This window comes from Choloepus didactylus, chromosome 7 (assembly GCF_015220235.1).
Source record: "Choloepus didactylus isolate mChoDid1 chromosome 7, mChoDid1.pri, whole genome shotgun sequence".
Classification (NCBI taxonomy): Eukaryota; Metazoa; Chordata; class Mammalia; order Pilosa; family Megalonychidae; genus Choloepus; species Choloepus didactylus.
Window position 1 is genome coordinate 8038531 of NC_051313.1, and position 12761 is coordinate 8051291.

The 12761-nt window shown below is 37.0% G+C and overlaps 1 pseudogene; it reads left to right on the forward strand.

The window, feature by feature from the left end:
• The first annotated feature begins 10677 nt into the window (after positions 1 to 10677).
• On the forward strand, positions 10678 to 11206 carry LOC119540900 (annotated as a pseudogene).
• The last annotated feature ends 1555 nt before the right edge of the window (positions 11207 to 12761 follow it).

The window sequence follows — 12761 nt, forward strand, 5'->3', positions numbered from 1 at the left end:
CAGAACTGTGGGAGAACACATTTCTGCTCTTCTAAGCCATGCAGTTCGCTGTGCTTTGTTACGGCAGCTCCAGGCAACTAAGACTCAAGGTAACACGAAGTTGATTTTCTGAATGGTTGGACACCTTTACACTCACACCAGCAGCTGAGAGTTCCCTTAATGCCACCCTCTTGTCAACATTTTGTACATATCCAATTTTTAATTTTACCACCCTTATGAATTTGGCATAGTATCTCGCTGTGTTTTAAGTTTTATTTCCCAGGTTACTAATGAGTTTGGACAACTTTTCCTATGCACGTTAGCCATTTTTCTTTCCATTTTGTGTTATGCCTCTTGATGTATTTTGTGTATTTTTATATTGAAGAAATTAACTATTTTTTATTGATTCATAGAAGTTCTCTATACAAAATGCATATTAATCCCTGGACTTTTTTTTAAATATATAAATTGTGGCCTTTTTTTCTCATTTAAAGGTAGCATTTATAAATAGAATGTTTTCTAAAGTGCAGTTTGTCATATGCATGCCTTTATGGTACACAATGATTGTGTCTTATTTAAGAAATCATTATTTATCTAATGTCATTAAGATATTCTATTTTTCTATTAATTTTAGTTTTATCTTTTACATTGAAGTAATTGATCCATCTAGAAATTATTTTTTAATATGAGAAAGGTTTCATAGGCTTTTTAAAAACAAATTTTACTTTAGAAAAATTTTAAATTTGTAGAGAAGTTGCAAAGATAACAGAGAGTTCCCATACACCCCACACTCGGTTTCCCCTATTGCAAATGGGTTACATTAGTGTGGTAATTTTGCCACAATGAATGAACCAGTATTAATACAGCATTATTAGCTAAAGTCCATATTTTATTTGGATTTCTCTAATTTTTTACCTAATGTCCTTTTTCTGCTCCAAAATCCCATCCAGGATTCCTTACATTTACTTGTCCTACCTCCTTAGACTTTATTAGACTGTGACAGTCTCCCAGACTTATTTTTGAACAATGACAGTTTTGAGTGGTATTGGTCAGGAAATCTTTAGACTGTCCCTCAGTATGGCTTGGTCTGATGTTTTTCTCATGAGTAGTTTGGAGTTGTGGGTTTGGGGAGGAAGACCACAGAAGTAGAATGTCAATTTGATCACATCATATCACAGGTACACACTATCAACATGAAGTTGATCATCTGGCTGAGGTAGGGTTGGTCAGGTGTCTCCAGTGTAAGTTAATCTTCCTCATTTGTATACTACACTCTGGAAGGAAGTCACTGCAGGTAGCCCACACTTAAGGATTGGGGAGTCATGCCGCATGTCCTTGATGGGGAAGTATCTACATACATTGTCTGGAATTCTCCTGTATGAAAGATTTGTCTACTCTCCCCAATTTGTGTATTTACTCAATCATTTATTTATGCTAGTATGAATTCATGGACATTTTGTTTTATACTTTGAGTGATAATCCAATACTACATTATTTATGCTGCTGCTCTAATCATTCTATATTTGGACAGTGGCAGCTCTTATAGTTAGCTGCTGCATCCCTTTAATGTTCTGTCATCATTATGGGGTTTTCCTGTTTTCTTTTCCCTTTCTTTTTCTAGTATTTTTTGTTGTTGTTTTGTTTTTTTTTTTTTTTTGAGGGGTTCCTTACTCTCTGGAACTATAAGGTACTCTGGGCTCATTTAGAATATTGCCTGCCCCAACCCTAGAATCAGCCATTTCTCCTTTTATTGGAGAATGGAATTCAAAACCAACACCTGGGCCCTAGGTGAGCTCATTGCTACTGGGGTGTCATTGTTTCTAGACCCTCTCAACTGACACAGCAAGAAATACATGCATGTATATTAATCTATTTTTACTCATATATCTTTAAATATTTCTGTAAGTATCCGTCTATATCTATATGTTGGGGATTGAATTATGTACCCCTGAAAAACCTGTTCTTAATCCACTCCTGTGTGTGTGAGCCCATTGTAAATAGGATCTTTTGAAGATGTTATTTTTAGTTAAGGTGTGGCTAACTGAATCAGCTTAAGCTTTAATCCAAAATACTGGAATCCTTTATGAGCAGAATGAAATTCAGACATAGAGAGAGAAAACAGGAAGAAGCCAGAAGTCATCAGAACCTGGAGGAGAAAGGAGAAGATATTGCATGTGCACTGCCATGTGACAGAAAAGCCAAGGACCATGGGTCACCAGCAGCCAACCCCAGAGTATTACAGTCTTCAGGAAGAAAGCATTGCCTTCTTGATGCCTCAGTTTTGGACTTCTCCTAGCCTCAAAACGGTGAGCCAATAAATTAACTTTGTTTAAGCCAACCCATTGTATGACATTTGTTTTAGCAGCTGGGAAACTAAGATACTGTGTTAAGAAAACCATGAGTTCATACCGGTGTTTCCATGAGTGCCGCAGGGGCCTTCTAGCCTTCCCTCCCTTTCTTGTCTGTAGCTTCCCAACTCAACAGGGACGCTTCCATTTACTTATTTCTTCACTCCAAGAATCATAGTTTCAGAATCATTAACCCATCCCTCCATGGGAAACAACTTCACTAGCTAGAGTACTGTGCTTATGTATGAGTCCTTTTAGCCATAGCCATTGGTCTCCACTCATCTCTGAAGTTACTAGGGTAAGCACCTTTCCCCTCGCCTCCTTCAGTGAAGCTGATTCCTACAATTGCAAGACAGTGAGATTGTTTTCTCACAGTCTGCATTCCATCCTGGATCCCCAACTTCCTCATTGATTTTTCGCAATTTGCAAACTTCAAGGTTCACTCTTTGTGCCATAAGATTTTTGACATATACATAGTATCATGCATCCACCATGACAATATCATACAAAATAGTTTCATCACCCTAAAAAATCCCATGCTTTACCTGTTCAATCCACCACTTTGCAAACTCCTAGCCACCGACTGATCTGTTCTCCATAGTTTTGCCTTTTCCAGAATGTCATATTAATTGAATCATACAGTAAGTATATATTCATGATGCAGTATTAAAACAGACTGGATTCTTCCACTTAGCAGTTTGAATTTGAGATCCAGCCATGTCTTGGCATGGCTTGGTAATTCCTTCCTTTCATCGCTGAGTCATATCCAATTATATGGATGAACCACAGTTTGTTTACCCATTCACCTATTGACAGAACTCTTGGTTGCTTCCAATTTTTGATAATTATGAATAGAACTACTATAACCATTTGTATACAGGTTTTTGTGTGAACATAAAATTTCCAATCAGTTGGGTAAATACCTAGGAGTGTGATTACTGGATCATATGGTAAGACTATCTTTAGCTTAATAAGAAACTGCCAAGCTTTCTTCCAAAGTCACTGAATATTTTGCATTCCCACCAATAATGAATGAGAGTCCCTGTTGTTCCACAACCTCACCAGCAATTGTATGGTCAGAGTTTCTGGATTTTAACCATTTTAATAGGTATGGAGTGGTAGTTTAATGTTTTGATTTGCCTTTCCCTAATGACAAATGATGTTGAGAATATCTTCATATGATTATTTGCTCTCTATCTTCTTTTCTTTTTACCAGTTTTAAATTCAGTTGTTTGATTATTGTTGAATTTTAAGAGTTCTTTTAGTATTTAGAATGCAAATTCTTTATCATATGTGATTTGCATATATTTTCCTTCCAGTCTATGATGTATCTTTTCATTCTTTTAGCAGTGTCTTTTTCAAGGCAAAAGTTTTTAATTTTAATAAAATTCAATTTATCAATTTTTTTCTTTCATGAGGTGTAATTTTCATGTTGTATCTAAAAACTCATCAAACCCAGGGTCACAAAAGTTTTCTCATATGACTTCTAGAAGTTTTATATTCTTGTATTTTATACTTATGCTTATGTTTTAAATTAATTTTTGTGTAAGATGTCAGGTCTGGGTGGAAGCTTTTTGTTTGTTTATTTTTCTGTTTATGGATATCCAATTATTCCAACATCATTTGTTGAAAAGACTATCCTCTCTCCAGTGAATTGTCTTTTTGCCTTCGTCAAAAACCAGTTGACTATACTTGTGTGTGTCTGTTTCTGGGATCTCTGTTCTATTCCATTCATCTATGTGTCTGTTCTTTCACCAAGACCATGCTGTCCTGATTATTGTAGCTTTATAGCAAGTCTTGAAATCAAGTATTGTGAACTCTTCAACTTTGTTCTTTTTCAATGTGATGTCAACCCAACTATGTCATATTTCTTACCATTTAAATTTAAGAATAAGTTTGTCAATATCTATAAAATAACATGGTAGGCTTTACATTGGAATTGCAGTGTATCTACAGATCGGGTTGGAAATTGACATCTTAAAAATACTAACTCTTCCAAAACATGAATAGGGAATACCTAACCATTTATTTAGATCCGTGATTTCTTGTACCTGTGGTTTGTAGTTTTCTGCATATGAATCATGTACATATTTTGCTAAATTTACTCCTAAGTTCTCCTCTTTTTGGTGCTATTTTAAATGGTATTGTTTGTCAATTTCAAATGCCACTCTTTCATTGTTGATCTCTAGGAAAGCGATTGGCTTTTGTATATCTACTTTGTTTTCTTCAACCTTGCTGTACTGGTTTATTAGCTCCAGGAAATTTTTATTTTGTATATGAAGGATTTCTGTGACTATATTCATGAGAAATATTGATTTATAGTTTTCTTTTCTTGTGATATTTTTATCTGATTGGGGCATTAAGGTAATGCTGGCCTCATAAAATGAGTTGGGAAGAGATTCTTAAAGAGATTAGGGATAATTGATATTATTTCTTATTAAATATTTGGTAGGATTATTAAATATTTGGTAGGACTCACCAGTAAAACCACCTGGGCTTGGTGCTTTTTTTATTGGAATGTTTTTAATTATCAATTCAATTTCTTGAAAAGATATTGGGCTATTCAGGTTATTTATTACTCTTTGTGTGAATTTTGGTAGTTCATGCCTTTCAAGGAATTAGTCCATTTTATCCAAGTTATCAAATTTGTGGGCATAGTGTTGTTCATAGTATTCCATTATTAATCTTTTAAATGTTCAAGGCATCAATAGTGATGACCCTTTTTTCATTCTGATATTGGCAATTTGTACCTGCTCTGTTTTTTTCTTGGCTGATTTGGCTAGAGGTTTATCAATTATATTGATCCTTTCAATAAAAAACAGCTTTTGGTACCTTTGATTTTGTCTATCATTTTCCTGTTTTCAGCTTCATTGATTTCTTTTCTAATCTTTAATTTTTCCTATCTTCTACTGACTTTAGCTTTATTTTCCTCATTTTTCTCTTGCAACTTAAATTAAACCTTTGGCTTTTGAATTTAGATCTTCCTTCTTTTCTGATTTATGTATTTAACCCCATAAATTTCCCTCTAAATACTGCTTCAGCTGCATCCCACAAAGTTTTATAAGTTATATTTTCATAATCATTTTGTTCAAAGTATTTTGTAATTTTTCTTGTGACTTCTTTTTTGATCCATGTTTTAAGAAATGTATTGTTTAATCTCCAAATATTTGGAGTTTTTCCAGCAAGCTTCCTGTTATTGCTTTTTAGTTTAATTCTATGTGGCCTAAGACCACAATTTGTGCGATTTTTTGTTTGTTTGTTTGTTAGGTATGTTTTATGGTCCATACTACTTTTCCATATGAGCCTGACAAGAATGCCTGTTCTGCATTGTTCAATAAAGTATTTTGTAAATGTCATTTAGATCAAGTTGATGGATAGTGTTGCTTAGGTTATCTGTATCTTTACTGATTTTCTGCCTACTTGAACTATGGATTATAGACAGAGGAATGTTAAGTTTTCCAACTATATTAATGGATTTGTATATTTCTCCTTTAAGTTCTATCGCTTTTGCCTCCAGTTTATGCTCTTTTGTTAAGTTCATACATATTTAGAATTGGTATGTCCTTTTGGAGGGAATTGACAACTTTATCATCATGGTAATGCTCCTTTTAATCTCTGGAATCTGCCTTGTTCTAAAGACTGTTTTGTCCAAAATTACTATAGGTACTCCCTCTATCTTTTCCTTATGTTTGCATAGTATATCTTTCTTCATCCTTCTACTTTTGCTCTATTTGAGACTTTATATTTACAGTGTACTTCTGGGTCTTGTTTCCTTAATTTTTCATTCAACATGACAATCTCAGTATTTTAATTGGTGTACTTAGATCACTCATATTAAAAGTGATTATGGATATAGCTGGATTAATATTAATATTTTGTAATTGTTTTCTATTTATTGTGTTTATTTGTTCCCTTCCTCCCTATTCTCTGCCTTCCATGATTTTAATTGAATCTTTTATGATTCCATTTTATCTCCTCTCTAAGCATATCATTTATACTTCTTTTTAATTTTTTAGTAGCTGCCCTAGAATTTACAATATACATCTTAAATAATCTAAGTCAGTTTCAAATAACAATATACCTCTTCATATATTTTGCAGGTACCTTAGAAAAGAGTATTCCTGAATTCTCCCTCCCATTCATTGTAACATTGCTGCCATTCATTTCATTTATCCATATGCTATAATCACCCAATATATTGTTATTGCCTTAAGAGTCATCTTTTAGATTCATTAAGAATAAAAAAATCTGAACGATTTTATTTTATCTTCATTTATTTCTTCTCTGACACTCTCCTTTTCTTTAAGTAGGTCCAAGCTTCTTATCTGCAACATTTTCCTTCTGTCTGAAGAACTTCTTAAAATTCCTTTTTGCAGATCAGGTCAGCTGGTGATGAATCCCCTGTTGTTGCTTTTCGTCTGAGAAATGCTTGTTTATCCTTCGTTTTTGAAGGATAATTTCACAGGTTATAGTATTCTAATTTGTTTTAAACTTTAAAGAGTTCACGCCATTCTCTTCTTGCTTGCATGGTTTTTGAAGAAAAGTGCAATGTAACTTCTATCCTTCTTCCTCAATGGGTAAGAGATATCTTTCCTTTGGCTTCCTTCAAGATTTTCTCTCTGTCCTTGGTTTGCTGAAGAATAAATACATGCCTATGTGTCAGTGATTTTTGACATTTATCCTTCTTGTTGTTCTCTGAGCTTCCTGTGTATCTGTGGTTTGGTGTCTGTTAAAAATTTTGAAAGTTCTCTGCCACTGCGACTTCAGATTTTATTTTATTTTTTTTGCCCCATTCTCTCTTTCTTCTCTTCCTGCTATTAAATTTGCATTTATATATACCTTTTGATATCACTCCACAGTTCTTTTGTTTATTTATTTGTTTTTCATTCTTTTCTCTCTTTGCATCACAGGAAGTTTCTATTGACCTATCCTCAAGTTCACCTGTTCTTTCCTCAAGCCACACTGAATCATTTTTCATTGTGCTTTAGCATTTATCTTTGATTTGTCTTATATTTTCCACCCCTCTGCTCCTGTCAGCCGTCTGTCATTGCAGGATGTGGGGGAGGGGGGCATTCCACAATCTCCTGAGCAAGTCTCACTCCTCCAGTGGGCCTGTGTCTCGGGGCTGCCCCTCCTCCACTGGCTTATCTTTACCCAGAGCCCCTACTCCCTTCCCTCTCTGCCATGTTCCCAGTCCATTTCCTTGAAGAACTGCCCATTTGACTTTCTTTTCCTTTTTCCTTCTTAGATGGTAAAGGAAGGCTAGCAGAGGTTGAAGTGGGGAAGACTTTTCCTCCAGCTCAGTGAGGTTTCAGAATTGACCTGGAGAGTAGACCTTTGGTGTGGAAAACTCTCTGGACATGTTTTACAATGGTTACTCCTCCCCTCCTCCTGCTGAAAACTTAAGGGAGGTCTTTCTCAGATACTCACTGCTCCTGGAGGGCAAGCCCATAAATGTGTTCCTCCCTCAAGACATGGAGACCATGAGTTTTTCACTCTTAAACTAGCCCACACTTAGCCTCCAGAAATTCATCAGGTTTACCATCTAAGTGTTCCTGTAAGTTTATGGCTCCAGGCTCTGCAGATTTCAGTTGCTCTTTCTCTCTAGATGTATCTTACTCTCCAATTTTCTGGGTGGTTGTTCGCCCTACATGGATTTGCAGATTTCCTTGTTGTAAGGATGGGAATGACAATTTTTAAGCTCTTTACATGTTAGAGTTCAAATGGAAAGTCTCCATAGATCTTTTTAAGCCAACTTTCTCCTGTCATTGGCAATATGTGAGACTACTTGTTTCATGACCTTCTCATTAGCAATTCATTTCATAATTATTTACAAATTCAACAGGTGAAAACATTGCACTACTTTGAGCCAATGTGAACATTTCTTCTCCATCCTTGCTCCAAATGTTCTAAATGTAAACCATCACTTTGAATAGAAGTGGGAGATGGTGGCCGTGGTGGCAGGACAGGCCAGGGGATAGCTCTTGAACAGTGATTGAAAACCTTGTCTTCAGGTATCAGATATTTACTGATTTATACAAGTCAGAAATGTGGCAGAAAAAAGTTGCCTTTTGACAGAAAAAAAAGTGAACAATGGGGTGAATATGACAGCTAACACAAATTGAATTACCCAAATATACATTTTTTTCTTAAATTATGGACATATATGCATTTGTAAACATTAAACTCTCCATCTTTCATTGCTTTGTAACATTGTTTGGAGCTTTCATCAGAGTCAAGAGACATGAGTGGGTGATGGTACGGGGATGGGTCCACTGTGGGCCATGCAGAATGCGGATAATCCACAGATAATTGTAAAGCCAGTTTATACATGTAAATATGCATATGCACAGCAAGAAGAAGGAAAATAGAAGGCACATCTTAAACATGAAAATATTTTATATATTAAAAATACACCTATATGTCAGGGGGAAATTTCAACTATGATGATGCCCTGAAGTCAGAGAATCTTCTGTTCACGAAGTATACAACTGGATGAAAGTGTCATAAACAACCATGCCTGGGGTCTAGAAAGTGATCAGAGGGAAACAATAAATTGAAGAGCATTTATTCTTGAAAGATTCCTAGAGCTTTGGGTAAAACCAGTAGGAGTCTATGACCTCCTAGCCTGGGGGAATTTCCATTCTGCCCCCAGCCCCCATCCTCCTCTGTTGATGAGAACAGCAATTTTACCAAAGCAGGGCTGGCCAGAAAGGCAGCAGATTTGCTACCAGAGAGAGAAGTCTCACTTGGTAATGGAGACGAAAACCCATGGCTTTGGCAAACACTGTGAAAAATAAATGAGAGAAGGAGTGAAGCTGTGAGACACAGAATGAGGAAAATGGATCCTGTGCACAGCATCTTGAGTGAAGTACACCAGAAATAAAGGCAAACACTATAATGCCTCACCGATATGGACTAATTACAATGTGTAAACTCAGAATTGAATCTTAGAACACAGTCTAAGAGGGGAACGATTATTGTAATGGTCCCTCGATTGTAAGCTCTTACAGCAGTCAAATCTATTCCTGAATTGTGATGGCTATCTTATTGTAATGGCTATCTCCAAACTCTGAGATGCTGATCCCTTGGTGTATAACCTGATTGGTCTCTGGAACTTTGGGTATCTGTGTGACACCTGAAACTCAGAGCTAGAGCTCAGCAGATATGAATGTCAGTATTAACACATACAGCAACTGTTAAAAAAAAAAAAACTGAAAAACAGCCCAGACTTCAATTAGTAATATAAATGAAGCAGATCTTGTTAAGACTAGGGCAAACCGGGCCGAAGGGTAAAGGTCGAAATTGACTGTGTTTTAAAACTTCAACTTCCATGTGAGACCAAGGGAAGAGATGTCTATTTGGTACAAGATCTATATTTTCTAAACAGCATATCCCTACAGTCAGTTTGTTCAAACACCACAGTTACATGGAACAATGAATAGGAAGTGAGATACGGTAGGTTAGTATAGGTTAGAGTGAAATAGTGACACATCCCAGAGTAATTTGGGCAGAAAATAAAAATATATTTGCAGGGCCCCCCTGAGGAGCTGGGGGAAAATGAGGAAGTGTTGGACTTCCTCACCTGGACTGATGCTGATGTTGTCAGAATCATTAGGACTGGTGGTCCGATGTGCTGAGCCCTCTATTATGGGACTTGCCCTTATGAAGCTCGTTACTGCAAAGGAGAGGCTAAACTTGGCTAGGATTGTGCCTAAGAGTCCCCCCCACCGAGTACCTCTTTGTTGCTCAGATGTGGCCTCTCTGTCTCTAGCTAAGTCACTTAGGCAGGTGAGCTCACTGCCCTCCCCCTACATGGGACCTGACTCCCAGGGGTGTAAATCTCCCTGGCAACACAGGATATGACTCCCGGGGATGAATCTGGACCTGGCATTGTGGGATTGAGAACACTTCTTGACCAAAAGGGGGATGCAAAATGAAACGAAGTAAAGTTTCAGTGGCTGAGAGATTTCAAATGTAGTCAAGTGGACACTCTTATTCACTATATAGATAGCATCTCTTAGGTTTTAATGTACTGGAATAGCTAGAAGTAAATACCTGAAACTATCAAACTCCAACCCAGTAGTCTGGACTCCTGAAGATGATTGTATAACAAGGTAGCTTACAAGGGGTGATAGTGTGATTGTGAAAACCTTGTAGATTGCATTCCCTTTATCTAGTGTATGGATGGATGAGTAGAATAATGGGGACAGAACCTAAATGAAAAATAGGGTGCGATGAGGCAATGATTTGGGTGTTCTTTTTACTTTTATTTTTCATTCTTACTCTGATTCTTTCTGATGTAAGGAAAATGTTCAAAAATAGATTGGGTTGGGGACAAGCTGGAAATATGTGGCTGTCAGTCGCTGCTGCCATGTACCATGGTTGTGTGTTCCACCGCTTGGGCCTTAGTCCCAAGTCACGCATCCACCTGTTGCACAACTTGCTTACAGGATTGGTACAACACGAACACATCGAGGTGCCGTGGGGGTGTGGACAAGGTGAGGGGCTCTGCCCAAAAGCTCACTGACTATGGAAAGCTGGGGGACACCAACGAACAAGCCATGTGCATGGCTGACTTCTGGCTCACGGAGAAAGACTTGATCCCCAAACTGTTTCAAGTGCTGGCCCCACAGTACCAAAGTTGGAATGGGGGCTATACGAGAATGCTGCAAATCCCAAATCAGAGTAGACAGGATCAGGCCAAGTAGGCAGTGATTGAGTATAAAGGGAACTGCCTCCCACCCCTACTGCTGCCTCGCAGAGACAGCAACCTTACACTCTTAAACCAGCTGCTGCAGGGGCTGCGGCAAGATCTCAGCCAGGACCAGGATACCAGCATCCACAGCCCCCCCACAGCTCAAATACCAGAGGTTTAACTGGATCTGAAGGGTCTGTGGTCCTTTGGGTGCCCATGATCATGGGCCTTTGGAACTTGCTTAATCCCAAAAAGACCTGAAGCTAGAGTTGTAAAAATGACAGTTTTTTTTTAAGTTCATTTTTACTGGGATGCATTCGCATGCCATGCAGTCATTCACTGTGCTCATTCACTTGTTCACAGTGCCATTATGCGGTTGTGCATTCACCACCAAGATTGGTTTTTGAGCATTTTCTTTACTACACACACAAAAATAATAAGAATAAAAATTAACGTGAAAAAGGACAATTAAAGTAAAAAAGAAAAAAAATAGATTGGGGTGATGAATGCATAACTATATGATGGTACTGTGAATAGTTGATTGCACATCATGGATGATTGTGTGGTTTGTGAATATATCTCAATAAAACTGAATTTAATTAAAAAAATAAATGAGAGAAAACCACAGCTCTACTAGCCTGAGGATGTGGCCTTGGTTGGGGCAAGCAAATGAACAGGTAAAAATTACGCAGAGAAATCCTGGAAAGAGGAGCTCCACTTAGGGGCTTTGTAAGACCTCTACACATCTTGGTGACCAGAAAACTAGGTATTCAAAAGGGAAAACCTGAGAGAGACTGGTAGAAAATCAAAACCAAGTGGGTATTTGGAATCAGCTGAATTTTAAACATAATCCCCAAACCACAGGCAGATTGATTCTCAGAAGACGAATCCTGCATGGGCTGCAGGTGTTTGAGCATAACCTTTACCCAAATCATTGGCTGACTACTAAGTCATGCAGTTATAGTGTTGATCCCTATTAAGCCAGGTTAAAAGTAAATATAAGAATAAAAAAACTCAGCAGAAAACCAGCAGCTGCCTGTGGGGAGAAACATTTTACATTTTAAATCCAAGCTAAGTACAATAAAGAAAAGAAGTAGAGAAACAGATCAGATCCCAGAGTTGCTACAATAAACTACCAATTACAATACTTAAAAATTTCTGTTTTTCAACCAAAAATTACAAGACAATCAACCAAAAGAGAAAAAACAACAGTTGATAAAGGCTAACTTTGAATAGATACAAATGCTGATTTTGAAGATAAAGGTTTCAAAGCAGCCACCATAAATATGACCAATGAATCCAAGTAAACTATGACAACAATGACTCAGAAATAGGGATTCTCAGTAGAGAAATACACACTATGAAAAAGAGGCAAATTGAAATTCTAGAATTGAAAATATAATAACAGAAATGAAAAATGGCTAAGATGGTCTCAAGAGATTGGAGATGACAAGAGAAATAATAAATGAACTTGAAGATGGATTAATAGATGTTATCCAATCCAAAGAACACACAGAAAAAACCACTGAAAGAAAATGAACAGAGCTTCAAAGACTGGTGGGGCAAAGCCAAATATAACAGCATTTCTCAAAAGCATAGGAGAGGAAGAAAAAGGCAGACATCCCTGTCAAGATCCAGCAGGTTTACTGAAGAAATTAACAAGCTGACCCTAAAATTTATATGGAAATGCAAAGGACCTCTAATAGCCAAATCAATTTTTAAAAGGAAAAACAAAA